The 14,397-nt window shown below is 42.4% G+C and overlaps 1 protein-coding gene across 2 annotated transcripts in view; it reads right to left on the reverse strand.

Moving 5' to 3' along the window:
* Positions 1–14,397, reverse strand: part of GLI2 (GLI family zinc finger 2) — a 198,409-nt gene that overhangs the window by 53,267 nt on the left and 130,745 nt on the right. The gene's annotated exons all lie outside the window — the stretch shown is intronic.

The following is a 14,397-nucleotide window of genomic DNA, read 5'->3' on the forward strand; positions in this document are numbered from 1 at the left end:
ACGGATTTTGGGCTAGTTAGGATACGTGGGAAACAGGCGTTAGAAAGATGCGAATAGGACACGGCCGTTTATCTGCATCCCACTGATCCAATGCTGATTTCCCTTGGGACACATGGTGAGGATATTAGCACTTTTGAGTGAATATTTTGCTCGTAGCTGTGAAGGCGCTGGGACCGGGGAAACAAATGGGAAGTGTATGCGGGTGGGGAGGAAATACAAATTTTCCATTCCTGCCCAGTGTCTTGCCATGCTATTTTTGGGGGTGGGCTTTTCTTCCCTGGGAAGAAAGAACATCTGAGTGCTACCGAGAGGATTAATATCTAAAAGAACTACTCATACAGCATTTTTGGAAACTCCTTTGCCATGTTACACCAGCACTAACCTGTTGTGGAGATAGTGGGTCAGTAGCAGTAACACTGCAGCAGTAGAGCTCAGGAAAGAATCGAGCAAACCATAGAAAATGCTTATTCATTCATTACCTTTTAAATCTGCCTTGGCTCTGTACCCATCATATCCCAGAAAAGCAGAAAAGGACTATTCCTCTTCATCATGACTGTAATACAATCAACTGGCTGCAGCATTACTCCAACCAATGTTAACTAACAGAGTCTATGTCTGACATCTATAATTTCATGTTAACAAATTAGGTGGACTCCAGCATTTCCTGGTACCTTGAATGCCCAAGAAGCTCATAACTTTTCTTTATATGCAAAATGTCAGGGAAAGGGCAAACAATGTTATGCCAGAAGACCACAGCCGAATCACTTGGTTGGAATATGCTGTAAATCATATGTGAATGGAAAACGAATCTCTGTTCCAGGACAGAGACTTGCAGCATTAATGTTGCTGCTAATACCTTCCCTCTGCCATTGGGAATGTCCTCTTCCCATAATCCAAAGTCCTTAAATCCTGTAACTAAGACACCAAGGAACGAAAACCTACATTCAGCTAATTACAAAAGCCTGAAAAGTCTTAGTTGTCTTTTTTAATGTACAAGGGGACAACCACTGGAGTTCAGGTTTTGGAAAGATTGTTGTGCTTGCTCTCAGCAGCCTGAAGCAGTTGTAACTAACTGCAAGTAACCAGAAAACCATTCATTTTACCATACATTTTAAAGAAAAATACAAAGAAATGAAAACAGGTATAGCACAGATCTCTATGAGGCCTTTCCAGCCACTGCAGTCACAGCAGGCCGCTACGTAGAAGTAACTGTGACAGCCACACAGAAACACATCACACACATACACATACGCCCCCATCCATGACACAGGTCCACAACCAGGCAGCATCTTTCAGCCAAGACCTGTCTTTTTATAAGAAAGCCTCATTCTGCCATGTCAGAGATCCACCACTGCAGACCCATTATTCATACAAATAAATGCCAGTGATACTAGAAAAAACACATTGATCATTGGGGTTGGCTTTTTCAAAGGCTTTCCCAAGCTGCTGGAGGTAGAAGAGCAGCAAACAAGTACCACTGAGATGGCAATGTCAGACAAAGTACCCCAAATATGCAGGCAGCGTGGTGCATGCGTACCCGCCTCGAGTACATCAAAGCACGAAGAGCTGGGAGACATACGTTCCTACAGTCGTGAAAAACTTTAGTTGGAGCTCCCTGGGTTTTTCTGCAGGAATTAATTTTACTGGCATTTGACACATTTTAAAAAGCAGCAGCACACGCTGTAACCTCCAAAGGGAAGTATTTCTGAACAATATATAATAAATACATTGATTTCTAATAATAAACCATCTGCCCTAAATCTTCCTGCTGACAGGTTTAGTTGGACCAAAGGCCCTTTTCACATCTACTTCATGACAGTTCCCATCACTACATAAAGACTTTGAAGTGCCCTAACGTGCAGTAAAACGTGAGATAACCTACCAAACTGTCAATATTTCTTCTCTTCTAAAAAGAAATGCTAATGGCACTCAAAGAGCTCAAGATGTAATGTAAGATGTGATTCAGCAGGCTGCCTGATCTAACCGTCCTTCTCTGTGCTACAAGCATGCTGAACAGCTAGCAATGATATGAAGAACAGAAGTGGGTAAAAGCTTTTCACAAATAATATGACTGCAGAGAGAAAAAAAAAAGACTTTTTATTTCAAATGAGCTTTTCTCTTGGAAATGTTTTGAGTTTTCTCTGTAAAATATCTTTGTTCTATCTTTGTTCTTCCATTTTAATTTCTTTTTTTTAACCCATTGTTTTTACTTTTATCTAATCATTAGAAAGAAAACAAGCTAGGAAGAAAAATAGATGCTTTTAAAATCTGCAAAACATTCAGCTGGGAGTTAACTTTTCACAGGGAAAAGTTGAACACAAATAATTCTGAGAAAGCAAAGAAAAGCAAACAGAAAGAGCATCCCTTTCTCTCCAGTCCCCTGTAATAAACAACGGGCATTTCCCTACCAGCTCTAGCTCACAGTGTAAAACTGAGGGAGCTTCTCTCAGGTGGGACAAACTAAAAGCAGTCACAGAAGTCCTAAGCTAAAAACCCAGCACTGCTTGCTGTGCTGTACAGCTGCGACAGAGTCAGGCTGGCACTCCGCGTGTCAGCCGGTGGACACAAGGGACGAGGAGTTTTATCTCGGTTGTCCATGCACTGATGTAAAAAGCCTTGGCTCCAAAATCTTTTTGTTCCCGGTTTGTATTATTCTCTATAGCTGTTCTCAGATTTTCCCTGTTTTCCTGTATTGCTAGAAAACATCACGTATTTGTTAAGTAAGGAATAGGGAATGGCTGTTCCCACCTATTTGCTGCGCTAGTGCTTTTCAACCTGGGGTTTGCAAAACCACTGGGAATCAAAAAAAATCCTATAGGTACTGTGAAAAATAACAAAACCCCTCTAAGCCTCGTGTCATTCAGCGCCAATTCGCTCTCCCCTGCTGGCCACCCCTGCTGGAAACTTTTTAGGGAGTCCACGAAGCCTAACAGCTCGAAACCCCCTCACTGACCCTGCGCCTCCCCGAACCAATAAAATTACGCAGGAGACACTCTCCGGATAACCGCCTACCCCCACCCCGGGCCATCCAGCACCCGCCGAAGGCCGGGCGTGATTTCGGTACCGTCCTCACGCTGACGCACGGGTACCCCTGCCTCCCGCCGTCGGCAGCGCTGCGCGCCTACGGCCGAGCCTTCTCCCGCTGCCAGCGGCTCGCCGCCGCGCACCGGGAGACCTGCGGGCCTCATCTTTCACTCCCTTATCTCACGCAGCTATTCCTTATGCAGACACATTTCTGTATACAAATCCCATTATACTTGACCCCCGGTTCACCCTGTTTCCATTACAACGCTGTAGACTCAACCAGACTTGCTCCAGTGCCAACTCTGTGCTGTCATTCCCTGCGCACAGCGGTAATAAAGAAATCACTGTTTTAAGCTGACAAAGAACAGATTTCTTACTAAGTAAACACTGATGTTTTGGTAGGGAAATTAAGTTATAAAATTGTGTCTACAAAGGGAGACCATACAGATGGAGTTTGTTAAGAGACAGCAATACAGTCAACAGTGGTTAATTCAATTGCCTGCTACTTATCAGATTTTTTTTTTTGAAGGCTTATCCAGCTTTTGTAAATGCAAATGCAGAAAAACATTTCAAAGAACTGTCGCTGTCTTAGCAGGGAGCAATACGTACACACAGCTTTTTGAGGCTGAAGCGACAGCCCACGTGTTTCTGCTGTGGCCGCGATGGGGTTCAGTGGGTCTGGCTGTGTCCCGCGTGGTGGCCAAGCACAACGTGATCTGCTCCTCGGGGCGGCCCTGCCTCTCTGCCCTCCCGAGATCACCTCTTTGCAGCTGCGTCCAGGCCTCCCTTCCTCCAGCGACAGCTCTCACCTGCCTTTCTGCCCTGCATGATGTTCCACATCCATTTTTAACAGTCCCAAATCTTCCTTCAGTTCAGTCAATCTTCTGAAAAATAGGACATTAAAACTTAGGAAATTCAGTATGTCCAGTCCTCTGTAGAGCCTTAAATGACCTCATCTCCAACTTGCAATTTTTTTCTAATTCCTAAAAGGCTGGTTGGGAGGCTGTGGAAAGAGCACCAGGTTGGCTCCAAGTCCCTGAAGCTGTATTTCTCCCACCATGGCAGCAACAGAGGCATGGTCACGCCTCCCCCCCCCCAAATTTCCAGGCAATCTCAACTCGACTTGTGGGGCTACCTGCAAGCCAATGGGTTTTCACAGCATCAATACTTGCCTATCAGGTACCAGAGGGTCATTTTGCAAAGGCCACCAAATCGCCTCCACATGTCAACAGCCCTGGTGCTTGCTCACATGGCCCCAGGTCATGCAGGAGCACAAGATTTCTTAGCACGCTGGCACAACCTTAAAAATCATCTGTCTTAGGTTACACCAAAACCCAAATTATGGTCCAATTATGGTATCTAAGTTAAGAGAAGGACAAGCTTTCAGAGGCATCCTAATCAGCCCCCATGCTATGCAGAGCTAGTGAAGCAGCGGCATTGCTTTCCCCGATGAGAGCCAAAGTCCATCTCAGATGATACTATAGCTAGTATGACTATAACCTCACCGAAGGCAAGTACGTTTTGAGGACAGTTGAAAATAACTGGAGAGCTTTTAAAAATGCAGCTTACATTTTGGCTGGAAGCACAGAGAAGATGATTTACTTTTTGCATAGGATAAAGTTCACTATGGGATTCAGTGGGTAGCATGATGTAAAGTCTAAGACTAGCCAAAAGTTATTAACATTGTGTGCCCTTTAAATGATGCACTTAGGCGGTGCAAGAGATGTGCTTAGGTTGGAACTATGTAAATACACTGATGTAAATACACTGATTTTATTAATATAAGGCAGAAATGACTTTCTTAAAAAAAGATATTGCAGGGTAATTGACTTGCCCAGTATAGTTTCTATTTAAGGAGAAGTGGTATTAAACATACTCAAATTTTAATGAAAATATTTGCAATGGCTTTAATAATTCAGCACAAACAATTTCACTTAAACATTTCTCTCCAGTTTTGGAAAGGCAAACACAGGGCCATTGAACTGTGGTCTGGGAAGCAGAAAACAGAACTGCTCAGGCACACTGGATTATTTTACCTATTTAGACAGCACAATGATAAGCAAACCAACCTCCAAAAATCAAAGCTATACTGAAACCCCAGCAGTGAGGTTTTCCACGTGGTAGTAGCTTTTGAAAATCCCATTAGGCATCTCTTTGCACCTTCAGGTATCTTTTGCAACCTAAGTTGCTTTTAGAGGGGTGTGTGCTCCTAGATGAAATCAATGTGGATGCAGGTTGCTGAATGGCAGTTTGATGTCTAAGTACCTATGACTAAGTTTACTTGGTATACAGGACTTAAGGTCCCGCACTTTGTATGTTTTTCTTTAATCATATCTGCTGCTTAATTGCTAAGATAAGCAAAGGATATAGCAGGTAAAAATAAAGTAGGTTTTAAAATGTTTTATGGCTTAAATAATCTATAGTGTTATTAGTAATGAAGGAAATTCAACTGTCCAGAACTGAACTTCTAATATTAACAATTCCCTTTATGTGTGTCATATTACGTATCAAGTTTTAAAGTTGTTTGTAACACAATGGCAAAATAATCACTCTTGCTCAGCACTGTAGTACACACTTGGTACTCATGAATACTATAAGGATTAATACAGCCATCCAAGTCTGCTGTAAAAGAGCTTTTAGTCAATATAAAAATGTACAAGGCAGCACAGGCCATGTACTAAGCTCTGCTGGGCAGCAGCAGAAGAGTTGTAAGGATTTATGGGTAGGAAACAAACTTTAGTTACGCAAGACCCTCTCGAAAATTCACATTCTGCTGTTTGATCAAGCAGGCCAGAAGTTTGATGAGCCAAAAATGAACAAACGCAGCCCATACTATTGTACCCATAGGCTTTTACTGGCATATTTTTCAAGTTGTGAAATTCCCAATAATGCAAGATTCCCTGGCTGCACCATCTCTTTCTTTTAACTTCAGCCTTCAAGAATGGCTTCTAAAAGTCTCCAGCTTCATTTTAACCTCTAGTCCCAGTTTGCTGAGAAGATTTGCTCACGAACTCTAGAGGCTATCTCTGGCTCATGGCTCTTTCATTTGAAACTTAAGTGTGATCGCAGAGTGTGCAGACCCTGATGCACTGTAGGCAAAGACATTATGTTTCAATGTGGTTTTCATGCACCGAGTATGGTAAAGGATGGAGGAGATTAGATTGAGACCTTGCACTGGTAAGGAAGGCAGGCTGAAAATACAGAAACACAGGTATATACAAATCCTTCCTGAACTGGAAGTTCATAGATTACAGCAATTACAGCAATTTTGTTGGTGGATGTGTGAACCACAAAATTGCTCTGCCTAGGAGAAAAGCCACCAGTGAACACAGCATAGGTAGGGTTGGAGTTGGTTTGTGAAAGGCAGAGCAATGAAACCGATCACAGCAACCAAAATCTGGATAAAAGCCAGTCTAGCAACACAGTCAAAAACCAAGTGAAGGGATAGGAAACCACTGAACTCAGTATAAGTCTTTTGGAAAGAAGTGTGATTTGTCCTTCAGCACAAGGCACCACTAGGAATTTTCTATCCCTCAGTTTGTGCCATTTACTCACTGGGTCACCTTGGAAAAAGTCACTCACCCAAAGTGCTGCACTAGTTTGACATAGCTGAAGCAATGCAATGTCTATGCGCAAGCTAACTCCAAGTCCCTGCTGAACCTCTATCCTTATCAGAAACTGTCACACATTTCACCAGAAATGCAAACTCTGCTCTGCAGAGAATGGGCATGGAAAAACCTGGTTGATGAGAGCCTGAAGTTCATCAGCACATCAGGAACTGAAGGGAGAGAAGGTACAGCTTACAGAGCTCCAACCTTCTTTATATTTGGCAGGAATAAGCTCTTAAGAAAAACAAACAAGCAACTCTGAAGTTTCTTAATCTTGCAGTAACACTCATTTCACTGATGGGATTCAAATCAGACACGATAGAGGGAACTCTGGAGTCATATCAGTTTTAGATCTCACATGCCAAGAGAGGTCAAGATCTAGCTAAGACTCGAACAGATAACTTGCAAAGAAAATCCCAGGACAGTCGAGAAAGCGGTGTTAGTGGAAGAGTTCCTTTCCCTCCGACTCACTAAGCAATGCCACATGATGGTCTTGTAAGGGTACAGAGAGGCTGCCATTCTCATCTCTTAGAGTCCAAACGTCCAGAGTATTTCTCCTCATTACAGTCCCCCCATGGGACTCCTTTAAGAAGAGATGGGTTGTAAATACTCTAACTTGGCTCCATTCCATTTTAGTGTATTACATTCTGGACATCTCATTTCTGTCCACTCTTAGGAAGAGGTTAGAGCATTCCTGACCTAATCTGAAATAAGATTCAGTTCTGTGTGCTTACGCTGTTTTTATTCCGAAGATGTTGGAAATTTAGATGGAGACTGGAAGTCTTCTGCTTTTGCAAATCAGTAAAGAAGTTTGGGATCTGACAATGCTGAATTTGCTATGATTATCTCTGTGCCTATAGACTTCTACTGGGAATAATCTACAGACAGGTAACAATGATATTTAAGCACTCAAATGTACTGGATAAAGTTTTGCAGATGCTTCTCTTTTCATCAGTTCTTGGCATTACTTCTTACACAAAAACAGTTGTGCTGGAGGACTAGGAAGAAAAGCAAAAAGCTAGAAACAACTTGTATATGACTTTTCCCCTGGGAACTGATGGGAATATTCTCCTGACTAACCTACAGAAAATAGTTATTCACCCTGACATGGTTCCTACCATATATTAACTCTCACACTGTATCCCAGCTCCCACAACACACCACCACAAAATGGGAGCCTCGTGATCATGGTAAGATGGCAGCAGAAGACCTCACTTCAATTCCCTCCATTGAAGACAGGTTTGTGTCCAAAGGGAAGCACCGATGGCTACTTCAGGGTCTTTTCAAACAAGTAAGAACAACGGAAGACGATCAGTTACTTGAAGCAGCACCTTAAATACTATTAATTGCTTGACAACTCACCGGTCCCAGGAAGCAAACATCAGAGTATTTTGTCCACATGGTACAGTCGTTGCTAGACTCCTCCTAGGCCCGAGGTTGGCCAGTTTGACACCAGCTGTGGGATCTCCATGATGAACCTGGACTCACAGCAATGATACAGAGAAGGAACCATGTAGCTGTACTCCTTCATTAGCACTTGACTTCTACTTTGCCAAAATTATCAAAAGGAACAGCACTGAAATGCAACCCCTCTTGAGAATACCAGCAAATAATCCACTAGGCCATGAGGTCTGAAATCAACTGCAAAGTCTATGTCATTGAAAAAATCTCTAATATTAATTATTTTAAACAGCTAGACTATACAAGTGGGAATTAGTGAAAAGTTCTATTTTATGGCACCATCAGAAGACTCTCTCTCTTTAGGGCAGTATGTGAACATACATCGAAGTTTCTCGTGTTGAAATCAAGAGACTTAAGCAATTTCTAATTAAGCCTATACTTAGGTGTTTTCCTGAACAGGGAGTGCTTAAATACAGCTCTGCAATACAGATCACTTTCCACATAACCCTCTGCCTCATCAGCTCATCATTTCTTTTCAAATCTCTTCTATAAACATCTCTGCTCCTTCTTTGCTGAACCCTGCCACACTGATCTTCCTCTCATTTACTGATCTGATGACTGAATTCTTTAATTCCTTCACTACTATCTTTCTACACAGTTTCTTGTCATTTATAATACACAGTCTTCTCTTGTTGCAAAATACTGTACTGTACTTGAGTTGGGATGAAAGACAGCTTATGAAATTAAGTGTTTTATCTCAGAATTCAGATAAATAGTCTCAAACAAGAATATGCATGTAAGAACGTTGCCTGTAAGCAGCTGTAAGCTTGAAACTTTCCTATATTTAACGTATTAACCACACTCTAGTAGTCCTTCCTCTACTAGTGGCAATTTGAGATGTGTGGCTAGTCTGTGGGATCCTAAGAGGCCTTCAGATGAACTAGGTAACTAGAAATGCAGCTGATCTGCAAATTAAAAGTCATGTAAGCAGCTCCCAAATTTTAAGCTAGGAAAGTGTCTTATGAAGAAGCAAGAAGAGGAAGACAATGAATTCTTCCAAATACTTCTCCAGCATACTTTTACAGGCTCAAAAGGAAAACATTTCAAAAGCCTTTAAAGGAATTAGGAACAAACATTTATTTTTCAGAGACTGAAACCGACATCTCAACGTGACTGCATTTCAGTGATACATATAGCCCTAACGTATTTTTTCAGGCATGCCGAAGAGCACACAGGCACTGTGTTAAGTGACTAGGTATGCCTGTGCATGCTAGGGTGTATGAGATCCTACATAAATTGAGGTAGAAGCACTTCTCCTTTACAAGGTCTTGAGTCATCCCTGAGAAGCAGAGGCACTGCTGCATTTTCAAGACGGGCAGAAAGGCTCACAATCCCTGGTTTCACTCTTCTCTATTAAGATCAATTACATCAAAAAACCAACTCCATACAGTGGCCTGGTCAGTAAAGGGAGTTTGGGCTATGTGCTACAGGACGTGGTAGACAACATTAGATCCCAAACATGTGTAAGACATCTCATTCTTGTGTTTCTTAACTCCAATCAAGCCATCTCCTTCATTTGCAGATGCTTAACTCTTTTACTGTGGCTGGCCTTTGGGTTCTGTATTTCACTGAAAGTTAGGGGAGCTAGACATCAACTGGGATTTGGCATGCTGGAGAAATCCACTGCGTCTTTACATTCTCAGCACTGAACAAGACAGCCCTAAGGGTCAATGTCATTTTGAAAGTGGGACTTAGGATGTTAAATCGTATAGGCACTTTTTAAAATTTGACCCTCGAGCAATGCTCTAAACATTAGCTCTGTTAGTTGTCTATTTAATATCAACAGTGAAACATAAAAGAACAGACACAAAAAAGCCTCCAAGGCAGAAAATTGTGTAAAATCACAAATTCTCCAAATGGTCTGGCACATAGAAGAAAAACATACATACATGGCTTACTGTCAAATTCAGGGATCTAGAAAGCCCACTTAAATGAGTGTGTTCCCGCAGGAGCGTTCTGCAAATCTGAGATTTGTCAGAGCAGCAGCACCCAGTTCTGCCCTTTGATTTGTGTGGATACAGTGTTAGCTGTAGGCAGGGTATCCAGATCTACAGTTCTGCCAAATAGGGTCCTTTTATTTTACTTTTTTTATTATGATTATTTTCCTTTCACCCCAGCCATCTGGGTGGTCTGAGAATCAGATCTGAAATACCTAGAATCCCTCGAACCACATGTTCTAATCCCAGCAGAGTTGACTCAGTCCTTCATCCTTCCAGGGTAAATTGACTTCTCTGCACTTTATTGCGTGGGGGAACTTTTGGATGGGATTTTAAAATTTCCGCTCAGCATGGACATTAAAAATCCAGCGTTTTTCTTCCAGTATCACAGGCCAGCATTCCTGCTATTAGTTTTTATCTCTCAACACCTCATGCTACTTGATTCCCATGGCCACTGGTAGCTGGAAATTCAGAATAAATGGCACCTGAGAAGTGATGTGCCACAATCTTAATTTCACAAGCCCAGTGCTTTGAACAGGTTTTGTCCATTTATCTCCACACACACTGGAAGGATTTCAGAGAAACACAATGAAAATGAGGAGGCTGAACAGATTGATTTTTGAGGAAATGTTGCAGGCTGCAGCCTGGCCAATTCATTAGTGAGAGGAGGAAGGATATGACAACATTCAACAACTATCTGGAGGGGTGCGTTACATGAAGAGGTGTGTTAGGAGCAAAAGGGTGAAATTCAAGGAAGAAAAAGAGGGTGGATTATGAAAGTGAACAGCAGGGAGAGTTCTTTACACTGCAAAAGGATTTGCTGTGGGACGGAGCAAAAATTTAGCAAGGAGATGCAGGGCTGGAGAGGGGGAACCTGCACACCCCCAGGCTGTAGAGGACAAGGTGCTGCACAGGGGCGGTAATGGGACAAAATGCCGCAACAGGTCTTCACCATCTCTTGTCTTCAGGACTATAAGCTTGCAAGAGGTGAAACTCCACGAGAGAGGTTTATTTACAATTAAGAGAAAGAGAAGGCCAGGAGGGGCTGTGCTCCACATTTAGCTTCGAGAAAACTTAGGAAACAAACAATTCATAACAGCAGAGTTAAAAAGGCAGGAGATTGCCCCTGAACAATCGTCAATTTTCACAGGATGCTGAAAGCAGTGGAAAATGGGCTATACCATCGAGAAAACTTCTGAAAGACTTGCCCTCTCTGTTTGGAAAGCAGTGGGAGAATAGAGTTCAAATAAATTTTTCCTAAAGCACAAGCTTAACAGCGGATAAGGTAGAAGCATGAAGTCACTTTTAATCTACAATAAAGTGAGGTAAGCAAAGGGATTATCACTTAAGACTTGCTGACATGAAGCTCTGAGAATGACATTTAAAAGCAGCGGTGGATTACAGAGTGACATCATATTAAACGAACACATGCCAGAGGTTTATACGAAAGACCTCAGAGATCAGACTTTTGTTCTCAATACTAAAAACGCCTAGCCATTTTTACACTTCTTGTGACGATCAGGCTGAATTAGAGCTGCAGTTTTTCATTCAGTAAGTTGTGGTGTCACAACAAGAGCAACTCAATGGTCTAAATCTTCACTGGGTGAGTGCTAATGGGCATAACTCCATCTGAGCTCACCAAGACCCGCCTGCTCCAGCACGGAGGGTGCCCACATACAGCAACAGAAGATCCAACCCAAGTGCTTCTAAACACGATCTACAGGACCTTTTAGCTTACTGCTTCATTTGAACTTGAAACTATGCACCTAAAAGTCCCTCTGGACTTCAGGCTTGAGTTTTTCCAAGTATTCTGAGGGCTACAGACACATACACAGAAACTCTCTCCTCAATTTAAGAAACAGCATGGATGCACTAATAGCTTTATAGTCAGAATGCTTGAGTGTGTTTAATAAGATTCAGAAGAGAGAGGGTTCTCCCCCCACCTCCCCCCCCGAACAGTTTATTCAGATTGAAAAAAAGCTACAGAAACACTCGAGCCATGATGAGTGTTTTGGATTCTGTTTGCCCCAGTGTCAGAAGACAGGATCTGCCCGTTCCTCCTGCTGAGGTCAGGCGATAGTAAGCATAGACCTTCACAGTATCCGCACAGATAGGCGGCACTGCCTACTTCTTTCCTGATGCCTGAAAACATGCCACAAACCCTTCTGGGGAGTCGAATGAGCCACAGACCAATTGCTAGCCCTGACTTTTCTTAGCTCTCAAAGACATTAGGTGGGCAAATATTTTTCTAATGACATTTTAGAGATGGGGAGACTAAAGCACAGATAGAGTTAAAGGAATTTCTCTGGCTTCCAAAACAGGACAGCAGCAGCCCAATAGTTCACCTGTGGTCTTCTGAAGATGGATAACGTGACCATGCAGAATTACTTCTGGTTGTTTTACAGTGAGAGTGGTATTGATAGTTCCCCAAATCACCTCCTGTAAGTTACCAAAGAGCCACCTAAAAGCAACACACTCTGGCTAATTACAGACTAGGGAGAGGTCTGAACCAGCCTTCGGGTGGGGACCAGATTCTACAAACCATCGCAAACTCACACATTCTTATTTTCTTAAATAAATAAAGAAGCATGTGGGAAAGAGGGGGACAGAATAAATTGGATGTGGGAGCCCCCAAACCTGTTTCCCAAATAAGACATGTGTCTATTTGGTAAAAGTCGTAAAACTTTGCAAAACACCTAAGAAGGCCTCTCTGAGCAGCTGTTTGCTTTGACTCCAGAGGGACCTCGCTCTATCTCCAAAGCAGCACAGTACCATCAATTACAACCTGCCAAACATTTTCTACTCTGGTAGCAAAGTAAATATGAAAACACACACATTTTTATTGGCGTGTACGTTCTGCGGCTCAGCCGAGTGGCATCCTTGCTGCAGAAACCAATGTCACCTGAGTTCCTATCCTAAATTGCCCGGTAGAATCAAAGCTGCAATTCCATGAAAGCAGTGTCCTACAGAGGTTCACTGAAGGTCCTTCACACACATCCTACAATGCACAAAGGAGGCTCAAGGAGGCTGGTAAGGTGCCCCTCAGGGCTGAGGCTGCAGAGGAGCCTGGCTGTGAGGCAGCCTGCCAAAAACGTGGAGCACCTGAAGGCAGAGTCTTGCGGAAACCAGGCACAGCAAGCTGGAGCATGGGCTGTGCCTCGGGACCTTCAGGAAGTGTGTATGTCAAACTCCAACTCCTCTCTAACAAGTGTGTATGAAGTGAGTTTTTCAAAAGACTTCAATCTAGCAAAACCATTTTTTTTTGAAGTAAGATCAGCAAAAAGCACATCTGTGACAGTAGCAAATTCCAACCCTCGAGCAAGAAACACTAGAATTTCTCAAGGCACAGTTGTGTGATGATGATGATTATTTTTTGTATGGCTAAACAACATATTTTCCCTTACCCCCAGTTGGCCTCTGCTGGCTGAATCTCAAAAAAACAAAACAAAGGAAAAAGAAAACTTGCCTGACACAGATATTCAACATGGAAAACCTTGGGTTCAACATTAAATCTGGCAAATCTGTAAACCCTTGAAATACAGTCTTTTTATGATGAAAAGCACCAACAGCCACCTAGTTCACCTATGAATTACTCTGTCGAGGCAGCTCGGGACTGTTGGAGCTGACCCTGAAAAGGTGTTCCGCAATTTTTAACACAATGAAAAGAAAACAAACTTCAATAAGGAGGGGTACTAGGATCAGATAAAGAAAAAAAAAAGTACAGGCTGACTATCAGGAAAATCTGCAATATACTAAGATCTCAGGGAAATGGAGGAAGATCCATAATTAAACCAGATAAAAGCCCCACCAAAGGGAAATTAAGGGCAACTCCACATTAAGATGGAGATAGAGTCTTCTCCACCTTTATGTCTTTTGGGACAATTCACCGAAGTCATGGAATTTCACACTTGTGGCCCCTCACACTCATGCTGAATTTGTCTTTGTGATTCCATGAGGCTCAGTTTTTATTATTATTACTTTCTTGTGTGTGGACAGCAGAGCAACAACAATATTTTTCTAATAAATAATGTCAGAACTGCATCCTGAAACAGCACCACGATGTCAGTACAAAAAATAAAGCTGCTTTTGTTTGTTACACCGTGTAATGCCTGATGGGTTTTAACCACAGTTTTAGGAGCTACTGTTAAAAAGCTTCTTGCTGAGTCAAGCCTAGGCATGCTGTTTACAAGGGTTAGCCCTGAAGGCTTTTGCATTGGCAGGGACTTTTGAGCTGAGCTAAGGACTTTCTCACTGTTTTTGTTGTGTGTTTTTTTTTTTTTTTTAAGTTCAGAGTAACTAAGCACATCTAGAAATGGGGAGTGGAAGGGAGTTATCAGTAATCACCTGCCATTTCTGCCAGAAACATT

This window comes from Rhea pennata, chromosome 6 (assembly GCF_028389875.1).
Source record: "Rhea pennata isolate bPtePen1 chromosome 6, bPtePen1.pri, whole genome shotgun sequence".
NCBI lineage: Eukaryota > Metazoa > Chordata > Aves > Rheiformes > Rheidae > Rhea > Rhea pennata.